The following is a 12,836-nucleotide window of genomic DNA, read 5'->3' as shown; positions in this document are numbered from 1 at the left end:
ACATCAAAATGAGGACATTTTTGTCTTCTTTCACTCACTGCATCTCTCATTATTACAGGACATATGTTTTTCTCTCAAACCCCCTCAGATACAGAGTGCACATATCCAAACTTTCACTGACTTTCACTTTATCAGAGCTCTGAAAACTGGACCTGAAGGATATTTTTAAACTTGTTTTATCTCCTACATCTAAAGATTGACTTGTGTTGTGGACTCCAGAGGCTTCTGCCACTGATGGTTCACCCATTTATATGTGTAACCTAATGTTTTCCTGCAGTAACTGCTTGTTTGAGGCTTCATTTCTACTCTGCTTTTCTGCATGCCTCTTATTAGAAGTGCAGTTAGGGAGCAAGGGACACAGATGTGTGGTTACCATGGCAGCAGCTTCTCTTTACAGTTTTTTATACACGCTGCAGGTCAAAATGTGAGTATTTTTAACAGATTACTAATGATTATTCCAGAAATAAGCACCAAATGACTACTGTGTTTTATAAAGGAAACCTGATTTATGTTGAAATTTAAGGCTAGAGCAGCTATTACACTTATCCAAATATCATCAGAGATTTTTAATCCTCAGTATTCCTACACCTCTGATAAAAACTCACCCAGTTCTGTAACACAACTCATTCACAGTCACTTTCACAAGCTGAGGCTATAACCTATTTTGCAGGGATGCGCCTGTGTGTGGAGATTAAAACCTGATGTCACATAGCTGTGAGTAAAGTCGCTCCATTGTAGTTATTTTTATTTTTGTGTTTAGCATCTCGTCGTTTAATCCCCCTGTGATTGTGCTCTCGTTTACCACAAAGCCACGAAGAGCCGCTCTGAAACCAGACGACAGAGTGAGAGCGTCACCTCGAGATGACAACCACCTTCTTTGCTGAATTCACGTATGTTTTGTGAATGAATATTCCTGCACATGCAGGATGTCCTGCTGTCGTTGTCTAAAGCAATCATGTAATATACATTTATGCAGACATGAATGTTTTATTGCTCAATTCTGTGGGAATTTTTCATAGAAAATGGCATTATATGTGTAGCTGCATTTGTCTTGTTTGTTCTCATTTTCAGTTTTCTACCTCAGTTCAGTTTACATTTAGTTTTATTTATTTAGCACTGATTCAGTACAAAATTCAGCAAAACATACTTATGTTACAGTAAAAGTTACCACAGTTATACTAGTTGTAAACATGTCCCATCTGAGTTTTAAATGTGCTCTGGATCTTAACGCAAAAGTGTCAGAATTGTAAAGTCACCCACTGAAAAGTACTTCTTTTTATGGTCTGAACTGAATTATCTTGAAATATGGAGCTCTCTGTTCACTAAAAGCTCCTGTCAGTGAAAAGAAAAAACCCCAGCAGCTTGAAAAAAAGGGGCTAAAAGAGAGAAAAGGGGGAAAGGAAAGTCAGGGGGCAGAGAGGGCCATTAGGCTGATAATAAATCTGCTTTTATTATTGAGCAAGCATCAAGAGAACAGATGCTTTCCTGAAAAGACCAGCAGAGTTTCAGCAATCAAATGGTTCAAACTAACTCTGACAATTAATAAGAATATGTGAAGTTGACTTATTTTTGTGCTTTATGTGGTAAATTCTAATATAAGTTTTGATTAAATGTTAAAAAAGGCTAACTTTTTAAAGCACACTTAAAGCAAACGCATTCCAGCACAACATCAAGTCTTGTTTTGATATTTCTAAAAGGCAGAAGTGATAAAAATAGAAGAAATGGGTGACCCTCACATGACCAGAGGCTTGTTCCTCACCAGTTTCATCACATTCTGCTGTCTGTGGGCAGCTGCTAAGATGAGAAGAACATGATCACACTCTTTATAAAACTAAAAATACACAAGCTTTTTTTAAAGAATCATCAGGTTCAGCCTTTTCTGCAGATGAACATTATTCTCTCCTAAAATCTTTTGAGATATTTTCAAGATTTGTATTTAAAATCTGAGTTCATTCATCATCCTTTTTTTTCTTGATAAATGTTTAAAAAGGGTTTGAGAAAACTTCTAGTTCTAACAACTTTACTGTCTAAAGTCACAGGGTTTTGCCCCAGTAGCAGCTGGCCCTTTGAGGTTTTCTTACTTGGTTTTCTTTCTGAAAGAAAATAAAAAATATATAATAATAATTTCAAGCCTAAAATTAACCTTAAAGGAGAAACAACACAATTTTTTCCCACTTGTTGCTTAAAGATCAGAAATCTCAGAAGAGTGACGGCTCGTGATAAAGAGCGTGTAAAGTGTTAAGACCTCTAAATTTAAAAATAAAACATCTGAACTGATGTTTCAAATGCCCGACTGAAGACACAAAGGTTCTCAACATGATTTGTAAAAGTTCAGAAGCAAGCTTCAGAGGAAAGCTATTCATGATACTTTAAAAGCTGAGGTCGTGATACATTATGGGTTCATACAGTTTTATTAAGAGACAAAAGATCACAAAGTAGCTCTTCTTTCTTTGTAAAAAATGATAATGGTTTGTATGTTAAGTCATGTTATATTACAAGCAGCTAAATGAAGCTGCAGGTGATTCTTATTCAGCAAAAAGTACAAATGGTTTTATTAAACTTTAATTAAAGTGATAGATATTTGGAAAGGGACTTTTGTGAAAAGGTTGCGAGTAATTAACATTTTACCTGTTGTAGCTAGCTCTTTGAATGATCTCAATTTGGAAAATTAAAGATTAGTTTCGACTGGACAGATGAGCTAATGGCTAGTCTTAACAGGGCTAACATGAAGAGGATTGTTGCCATCTTACAAAACCTTCGGTTAAAAAAGTTTTACAGAAGTTTATGCAAACGCCGTTTTATTGTTGTTTTACATATAATAATTTTCTGATTATTTGCAAGTGCAAGCAGTATCAGCAGGAGTTAGCTGTAGCACTTCTGTGGTGCAGTCTGGGCTACTTCTACTGGAGATATCATATTTGCATTTGTCTTTACCAGTTGAGTCAGTGTGAACTTCCTGTCAGAATGTCAGAATGTAGGAGTGAAGAGAAACAAAACGATCTGAGACGTTAAGAATAACTTCCTGACTAACTCAAGAAACATGAAACAGAATCCGAATCTTTCTCTAAAATAAAAGTCAGCTGCTCTCCTGCTTCACCAGCAGATAGACAGTTAATAGGAAGGCAAAGTGCTCTGAGGTGGTTCATCAGCCTCTTTTCTGCTTCCACATCAGGCCTCTCCTCTGACCCTTGACACTCGACCTCTTGACCTCTGCTTTGTCCAGCCGTCAGGTGCCAGCTTGCTGTCCACAAAGATCTGGATTCCTTCAAGATGCTTGCATTGAGGGGGTATAATATTGTCTTATGTAGACAAAGGAGAAAAAAAATAGATTACCAGTCACACAAAAGAGTTTTTTTTTTTGCAACACTCACTCTTGGTTTTTATTGTACGTTTTTTTTTTTTTTTTTTGTATTGAGGCAATTTCCAAAGTATTTCTGACATGCATCAAATGAAGCCTTCAGAACTCTCAAAGGTAAATAATAAAAACTCTTTCTGCTTGCTTCTTCCCTTACATCTTTTTGGCACCTTGTCAAAGAGCTCAAATCGCTACCTCTGTCATGCAAAGATATCGTTGTTAAAATTAGATTTCATCACAGATTACACATGCCCCTCTGGCTTTAATATGGCCTGCTCAACATGAAATCCTAACTTCCCTCCTTTTGTTCTTCATCCTTTTCTCAGGGTGATGCGAAACAACTTCAGTCCTAGGGGTTGAGGAAAGCTCATCCATGACTTCAAAACCGAAACTTATTCATCTCAGCAGCGGATTATTTGAGTGTTGTTTCTATACTGCCAAACTCACAGAGCACACTTTCTGCTTTGTTCTTTGTCCCCTCCGCCCTGAGTTTATTTCTCTTCACCTTTTTGTCCCCGCTGACTAGAAGAGCTCAGTACGAGGGGATCAAACAGTGAGGAGTGAAGTGTCTGTCTGTCTCCTCCAAGCTTGGGGAGGATTATAGCCAGGATACTTCGGAGGAGCAGACAGTATATGTGTTCATGCCTGCGGGGTGTAAAGTGGAGCGATGGAGGAGGAAAAGACAGCGAGGACGGAAAGTGGAAGGAAAGGAGAAATCTGGCAGACATGGCAAAAGAGACAAAAACATGTAGAAGTCGACATTCAAACTTCAAGAGAGCACAAGATGTTCTGTGAAAACGACAGGTAATTTTATGGAGGGCTTTAGTGGGATTTCCTGCATCCTCTGTGAGGGAAAGATGTTGATACAGGGTTGGGTCTTGTCATGCATGCTGCCATGCCTGGCACAGTAAGTCCTGCACAAATGTGAACCTAGGATTAGATCCATATGAGAAACTTCTCTCTTTTATCTTCTCCTCTTTTTTTTTCTTCCTCCGGCACAGAAAGGTTTGTGTACAGGTGCAGAGTTGAACCAATAATGGGATAGCAAGAAGGAAGGCCAAAAGGCATAAAACAGAAAGATGAACATACCAGTCCATCGATTTGGAAAAGGTGTAAAATGATTTCCAAACAATTGTCAATTCTTTAACAGTGAGAATCATTATTCACAAACAGGAAACATTTAAGACAGGCACCAGTCCTGTTGGAGGACATCCCAGTGAGATGACCCGTAGATCAGACTGTAATGCTCACAAAAATGTATTAAAAAAAACAACAACTGAGAGATAAATGTTACATTTCTCAGTTAGTATGTTAAATTAAAAGATTTCTAACATTACAATTAGAAAAAGGTTGGAAAACGATGGTCTATTGGAAGTTTTTAAGAGAAAGCCCTTTCTCACAGAAAGAGCTAGGATTACAAATTTTAAAAAATCTCAAAAATAAACATCCTTAAGAATTTGAGACCAAACTGGAGATGTTTTTCTTTGATTTTGTTTTTTCACAATGGCTCTGTGTCATAATGGCAAAAACAGATAATATCAGCACATACTCTATTCCCAACTTTCAGGCTTGATGACTGAAGGGCAGTAAATTATTGCTCTGCAGCCACAGGACCGGACACCCCCGCAGTTATTGAGTCAAACATAATTGGATAAAAGTATGAAATCAAATAGAAGGAAGCCAAATGAGGAAAACTCAACTTGTGAAAGTAAGAAAAACAAAGAGAAATAAAAATCAAATCTGGTTAAGTTGGGGTAGCAAAATCCTTTTCTGTATCATGTTTTATCCTGCTCATGCCAAAACCCAGAATGGTAGAAAAAAAAGACCAGAGAAACTACGGTTTAAGGGGGAGTATCAAACAATTAACATCTTAAATTACATCACGGTAATTACTGCACTCATTTTTCAACATGTCAACTTCTTTAAGCTATCAGGACACATGAAAACACTTTTAACTTGACTCAGCTTGCATGATTCAGTAGGTTTTTAAAGCTTTATAAATGATTTATCATTAGACACAAGTTTGTTAAATGCCTGCACCACAGCGTTGCCTGCAGTGAACCTATAAGATGAGTAAACAATGCTTGTGCAATATGGATACAAGGAGGTAAACTAAGGCAAAGAAAGCATGGGCGGAATAATGAAGACAAGTAAATCAAGAAAGGTGAACGGATGAAAGAAGCAAGAAACCAGAAAAGACACAAGTGAAATCAAATCACACATGACAGTGACTTTCTGTTTTTCTTTCACTGGTAAGTTTTCCAGTGCAGGCCAGTGATACAAATTTTATTTTATGGCTTTGTTTAAAAAGCACAAGAGTGAGTCTCTCTTTCCTTTTGTTTCAGACGTGGTCAAACATTAGTAATGGTTGGTATAACCTTGTTTGAACTGTGTCACAAAAACAGCTTAAGCTGTCTTTTACAGTGGCTGGGAAGTGAGGAGAACACATCAGCAAGAACAATACAAGTTTGCATTCATAGCTTCCGGTTGTTGGGAAACAGCTCAGTGAAAGTAACATCCTGCACTCCCACCCTCCAACCCTTTGTAATTATCCTTCAGCCCTCTGTGTGGAGACCCGCTCGCTTTGGTGTGAAGTGAAGTGGTCAAAATCTTGTCAAAGATAAAATGAGTTTTGGTGGTCCCTGTTGAAAACTAGAAAGAAGACATTTAAAAAAATGCAAAAATGAGACAAAGAGAATAATACCCCAAAACCTTTAAACACCTCAATCTTACATCTTTTCGTCTTGGGTTGTGGCCTTTGTGCGCAGTGTTTGTCTCTGTTGTTATGGACGACGTACCACAGCTCTAGAGTCATTTTGTGATGCCAGACCATTGTCCTTTCCTCCCAACCGTACAGCTGGTGAGCCCATGTAGAGATGGGTTTCTGTAGCTTTTTGGACTGAGCCCAATCAAGCCCAAGAAGCCAAAGCTTGTTCACTAGACACTCAGTAATAAGGTCCCACCCCCAAGCCTGGCTCCAGGACAGAGTCCTTGTTTCCGCTTCCAGGTGAGCTGTCCTGTTCATGAATGATCTTAGAGTGGAACAAGAGATGGAACGACAGATTGGGTCTTCATTTACAGGCATGAATGCATTGCTCTGGTCTGTTGTGGTAAAGAACGAGTTGAGCCAAAAGGCAAATCTCTGGATTTACTCGTTCATCAATGTTCTAACTTCACCTATAACCATGGGGTATGCATCATGATTGAAATAATGAGATCCTGAATTCAAGCAGCTGGAATGCGTTTCCCTGTATTACAAGCTCAGCCTTAAACATCAGATGAGGATCATCGTCATCCAGAGTGAACTAACAGTAAAGTCGCTGCTTCTCTGCATTGAAGAATGGCAGCCGAGGTGGTTCAAGTATCTGTTTAAGTTGCGTCCTCTTTTTGGAGGTTTTCCAGGCAGATCCATAACTCACTGGAGGGATTTTATATCCTTTCTATCCTGATGTTGTTTTAAACTCTTCCACCTTCTGTAATTGCAAAAGATTTTTATTTTCTAATTTGTTTGAGTGTAATGTTTAGTGTTAGTGTTTGGTTTGGCAGTAGCAAGGTTATGGTAGGGTGCAGAACCAGGTTTAACCATTTAGAGCAAATGATAGACCTTTAAATAGGTCAAGACTAGAGTGAGTTGGACAAGCAGACAAGCAGAATGTTGATGCATCTTCTTCAAACCAAGGACAGGGAATTAATCAATCCCTTGATTCCTTTGAGCTTTCTTGTCCCTTAATGCTTCAGGCAGTTTTTTTTAGATGGACCAACAAGCAGACCTCTTTTAAAGGCCGGACAGAGACTGTCTGAAAATAAACAGAAGCATAAAAGTGATCACTCTTTGAAAATTAGGGACACAAACACAGGCTGGTAGAAGCTGACCCTCACATAACACAAGTGATGGTATTAAGTCAGGAGGAAATGAGTCAAGCCAACACTGGGTCTTTATCCAGAAAACGTTTAACAACAGTAATGCCTCTGCGTCCGCAGTGGGTCCAATAATACTGGCATTGTATGATTAAATACTGTGAAGAGCAGAGAGCTAGAAACAGTTATGGTCAGATAATCAGTCAGCCGGTTGGCAGAATCTATGCAAATAAGATGCAGATAAGCAGAGCTCAGCAGATAAAAACATCTAATAATAAAGCTGTGTAATCGTTTAAAGGGAAGGGCAAAGTTTGTAAAAGGTTAGGATTATAAATGAAAGCATAAAGCCGTAATTTGGACATTGTGAAAATCTGTATCTATCTAAATAAATAACAAGTATGAATAAATAATTATTTTTTCCATTTGAATATCAAAGACAACAACAATTCAGTTGTTATATTTAATCAATAGTCTTAATGTTTTTTCTGCACTTTTGAAAATGTGCTTTAGATTTGTATTGTAGTTAATTAAAGCTTTTACAACGTTTTTCAATGCACCTTTTTTTGCTAACTGAGCAGAGGGATTTTGAAGGAAATGAAAAGTAAGCACAATGTTACTCTTAAAAAATATGCCATGGTCTAATATTTCTGAATTTAACATTTTAAGTATTGAATCAAGTCGAGAATCCTGGTTTTATCCTGCAAAAACGGCTCGAGTGCATAGTTTGTTCATCAGTCCATTAGTGCAGGTACAGTGTGTTCCCAGAGTCCGGATGGAACAACCCAAACTAACCAGAGTGGATTTGGCCCGCTGCGTATGAAGGAGGCCTAGTAACAGCCCAGTGCACTCTGAGTGGGTGGCCTCGTCCAGACTGGCACATGGTTTGATATGCCATGCATTTCTTCAACACATAAACAGGCACCGAAATGCATCAGACAGAAAATATACACAAATACAATGAGCTCAACTAAATAAAAACTTCTACATGTCAATAATAAATGCTTTTCTTTGTGGGGACATCAAATTTGCTAACCTCAAAATAAAATTACAACTGAAAAACCCAGCTCTGAATGGTCCACCACAAAATGTCAGAGGACCGTTTAAAGAGTTTCAGAGCTCAGATTTGAAGAGGGATAAGAGCTGGGAACGTGTTAGAGCAACAAAAGTGGAAACAATAAAAAAGAATGTTACATTTAAACCAATGAAATTGTGTTTTCTGCTCAAATGCGGTGTGAATGCTGAGTGCTGAATGACTCTTAAAACATTTACTCAAAAAGCTGAAACTGAGCTGTTAAAGCTAAATGAAGCAGAACACTAGCTAAAAGCTAAAGGGAGCAAAGCACAAGCTAAACATAACAAAATGGTGAAAATAGTTAAACTCTAGCTAAAGCTAAAAGCAGCAATTCGCTAGCTTAAAGGTAATAATAGCAAATTGCTTGTTAAAATGGGAAAGTAGCAAAATGCTATATAACAGCTAAAAGTAGCAAAATGCTAGCCAAAAGCTAAAACAATAGCATTAGAGGGATAAATAGGTCTATTATATTATGTTTTCAAACAAGTTTTTTGAAGGAATTAATTTATTTCTAAGGGGAACTTTCTATGAATATGTGTGTGTGTGTGTGTGTATGTGTGTGTGTGTTTACACCTGGTAGCAAAACGTCTGGTCAAATTATACAACACAATGTTTACAGTTCTTCAAAGGAGTTTTATTTCTCACAGCCACTCACTGGGAACACAACCAAGATTTTTCTCAGCTTTCAAATGTGTTTTTATCCTGATGTCAGTTTTCTTTGTTATGATTCATGGCATGAGGTCATCGCTGTTTGATCAGCATTATACACTGAGCTCAGGAAACCAAGCTCAAATAATCTTATTAAGCATGTAATCCAAGTAATCCCGTGATTTCGTATTAGCGGATCAGTTACAGTTCGTGATGAAGATGAAGCAGACCACCTACAAGCAGTAAGTCAATCTAACGTTGAGAGACAGCCTGTCATTTCACAGAAAAACTACGAGCTTATACTAAAACATACAATGCAGTGTTGCTGGTAAAACTAGCAGCTCCACACACAAACTCAGGTCAGTGTTTTTCATGCTGTATCACCGTTCAGAATCACTTATTGACTTTGCAGAAGTCCACACACACAGAAACACAGCACTACTGAGGGGCCATTCAGTGATACAGTACGGGTCTGTTACCACAACAGTCCGATCATCTCCACAACACAGAGAAGTGCGGAGTGTCACACTGGATGTGCTTTGACATTTGCTCCCTCTCACTGTTGATCCGAGCTCTGCCCTAAAGCGAAATCAGCAGCTGCGTGTTTCTCAAAGATGAATGTAAGACATTCACTGACTGTGAGAGGACTTTCTTGTTGTCACATGAGTGAGGACGCACAACACAAAATGATTGCAGCGCTTTTAAAAGAAGAACACCATGCACTCCCACTGTTTAGCTCTTTTGGATGCTTGTTGGAAACAGGAAAATGTCACAGTGAAAAACAACATGAACGGTTAAAAACAAATGCACCATAATTTCAGGAAACACTTCACCTACTAAGACCTTTTCATGTTGTGTTATCAAGGTTTTATGTTATTTGTCTCATTACTGATTTTAGATGTAAAATGTTAATTTATCCCCATCGATGGCTGTTAATAGAGGTGCTGTTACAGTTATCTTATACTGAACTTCCTGTCTCCATATTTATATCTAAGAATCCCAATAAATGATCATATAGGTATCACTTTGGAAAGCTGCAGCCTGAATTTTCTCCTTTCATCAAGAGCAGTCCAGTGTGGACTTTTCTTTTTATTCTAAACAAAAATTAAAGAAAGCCCTGAAACATTACAGAATTCAACAAGTTGTTTTTTTTTTTTTTTAAATCAAGTCTATAGAGCCATATGTGATGATCAGTACTTTTGCAGTCTGTCTGATGGGCTTTCAAAGTTCTTATTTGGACTTTTGACTCCTTTTTGACTCATTTCTGTCTTGCACCTGACCATTTTGTGCAATTTGTATTTAAACAGATCAGGAAAGCTGGCAAGAGGAGAACAAAGAAGAAGTGTCTGGTCATTAAATAAAGCTATCAGCAGCAAATGAACAGGATCTAAAAACCATGTATTTTAAGGAGCAGAGAAAAGAAATAAACAAAGACGTGACCCAGAGCCTGAGAGATGCACCATCCTCCAGCTGATTGTCTCCTGAATGACAAGTTTTCAGTTATTTGCTTTTTGGAAATTGTCTTTTGGCTCTAAACTACTATTTTATCTTTGGTATTTTTTGTATTCAACTCAAGAAATAGGACCAAATGTGTGTCTTTGTGACAGACTGCTGGTAACAAAGTGCCTGAAGCTCCAACCTAAAATTGGTTTCTAATCTGTTGTGTGCCAACTCAACTCTGACTCAGTTTAGGAGCCTTTTTATACCTGAATGATTCATAGGTCAGAGTTAAGTGGCTTAAACAACAAAAAAACATGCCTGAAAATGGTCAAAAACAGCCGAATTCCAAAAAAAAAAACTTTCAGAGAGCCTGAAGAACTACTGATCAAGACCACTTTAAAGAATTACAAGAAAGTCTGACTGCTTGGAAGCAAAAGCTAAAATAAATAAATCAAGAAATATGAAATTATTTAAGACTTTTTCACAATACTGTCAAACAACAGCCATTACTGGTGTATGTACATTTGTTTTATGCTTCACAAGTTCAAATTTTGCTATATTCCCTACATTTTTTGCTAATGATTTAAAAAGTATGACTCTACTTGTATATTTTGCCCTATAAAATCAAGTTAAAATGTAATTAAATGTGCCGTACGTTTCCATTTGATCAATATTTTCTATCTCTGCCCGAGATCTGTCTTGCTCTTGCTGTTTTCTTTCATGTGTCTGCGTTTTGACCCCAGGTAAGAAGTAATTGTGCTCGCTGATGACAGCCAGACTGATATATGAAGCTCTTTTATCATCGTTCACAACCTCAACACACTAATTACAACCACAGGCTCGCATCAAACACTGCCTTTGTTTTTCTGTGTATGTTTGTGTCGAGGCAGAGGGGAGGAAGTGTAAGGAGTCGAGTAAAGATTGACACCTCTGCCCCAGATCGTACTCTTTAGTGGACTAGACCTCAGAGTGAAAAATGTGAGGTGGCTCAAACTTCTCACTAGATTAAATACCTGTAAAAAAAAATGCAGACTGCATTCCTCATGTTTGGGGTGTAACTCTCAAGATCACACACCGGATTGTGAGTCAACATCAGCTGTTTGTGTCATTTCACAGGGACAAAAACTGAAGCAGCCTTAGCAAAGATAAGAATACTTTTTAAAAAAAGATATTATACATCACTGCATTCCACATGCCAGCTGTGGTCCGGTCCACATTCCACACAGACTCACGCAGCTGGGATGCTGTTTTGCAGGTTGTCTTAGAGACGGCGAGGAATGAGAGGCTGAGACGGGAGGAAAGAAGGAGGAGGGGAAACTGAACGAGTGTGAGCTCTGCTTTCATCGGGTCCCACACACTGCCATCCATTCAACACGTTCAGCTTGTAGAATCTCTGATGCAACGTAAAATATGACGGCCGGGATCATTCGTCTTAGTTTTTGCCTGCTTCTGTCATCCACCTGCCACATCAGCTGACAGCCTGTCTTTGCCTCCTGTTAAATAAATCTGGTTGTGAAGTAGTCACATCTCAGAAAATCAACCTGCCCAGTCATCAGTGCAAGTTTGTTTTAGAAAAATATTAGTTTATGAAATAACTTGTATAAATCACTGTAATATATTTTTGATGAAAATCTAAATGACTTTTTGTGCCATGGTGCCACAGCACTGATCCTCAGCATGTCTTTATATATATATATATATATATATATATATTTAAATCACAGCTTATTTGAACATAAAATTTAAAAAAATGTTTACAAACTAAGCCTTATTTGTGGGATAAATGAATCTACAGGTGAGTGTTTGTCAGCTCAGTACTGCCATCTGCTGTCTCAAAGTGGCAAAAACCATAAAGACGGGTTTTATAATGCAGGGGAGCAAAGCAAAATATTCATGTCACCAAAATTGTTTTAAACACAAGAATTTTTTCCCCCACAAATGCTCATCTCAAAGATACATGCAGGTCAGGCCTACATTTTGCTAAGTAATGTCAAACCAAAATGAATTTCCTCAATAAAGTTAGTTCTATTAAAGATGAAAATCCAGCCCATAGAAAACTCATGAGCTCAAAGATTTCCATGCACATTGTACTTGCTTCACAGGTGGATAGTATGACCAGAATCAACCGCAGTGAAGTTAGTTTCAAGTTGGTTATTCGACATTCAAGCTCCGCGGAGTTAGCGGCGTCCAGCTCACGGCTGCCCCGAAACAGGAGCGCTAATGTCGGCCAGCCGTTCTCTGCCGGCCCCTCCTCTCACGCGCGGTGGTTCACTTAGGGACCGTCAATAAACTGTCCTTACCCCTCGCTCCTGAAAAACAAATATTAATATATTTTTTGTTGTTTCACCAACTGGTACAAAACCTTTGGTAAATCATGCTACGAAATTATATAAATGAGGCACAATATATTTTATCCCATTTGAACCCTTTTTATATTTTTTAGATGTTTTTATTGTCAAAATT

At 38.1% G+C, this 12,836-nt stretch overlaps 1 long non-coding RNA gene across 1 annotated transcript; it reads left to right on the top strand.

The window, feature by feature from the left end:
* The first annotated feature begins 670 nt into the window (after positions 1-670).
* On the top strand, positions 671-4,511 carry LOC119616920. Its single transcript, XR_005233012.1, has 3 exons — positions 671-714; positions 810-890; positions 3,173-4,511. It is a non-coding gene; the product is annotated as an uncharacterized LOC119616920 (long non-coding RNA).
* The last annotated feature ends 8,325 nt before the right edge of the window (positions 4,512-12,836 follow it).

This window comes from Kryptolebias marmoratus, linkage group LG3, assembly GCF_001649575.2.
Source record: "Kryptolebias marmoratus isolate JLee-2015 linkage group LG3, ASM164957v2, whole genome shotgun sequence".
In the NCBI taxonomy this organism is placed as follows: domain Eukaryota; kingdom Metazoa; phylum Chordata; class Actinopteri; order Cyprinodontiformes; family Rivulidae; genus Kryptolebias; species Kryptolebias marmoratus.
Note: the sequence above shows the minus strand (reverse complement) of the source record. Positions and strands in the feature narration are given on the sequence as shown.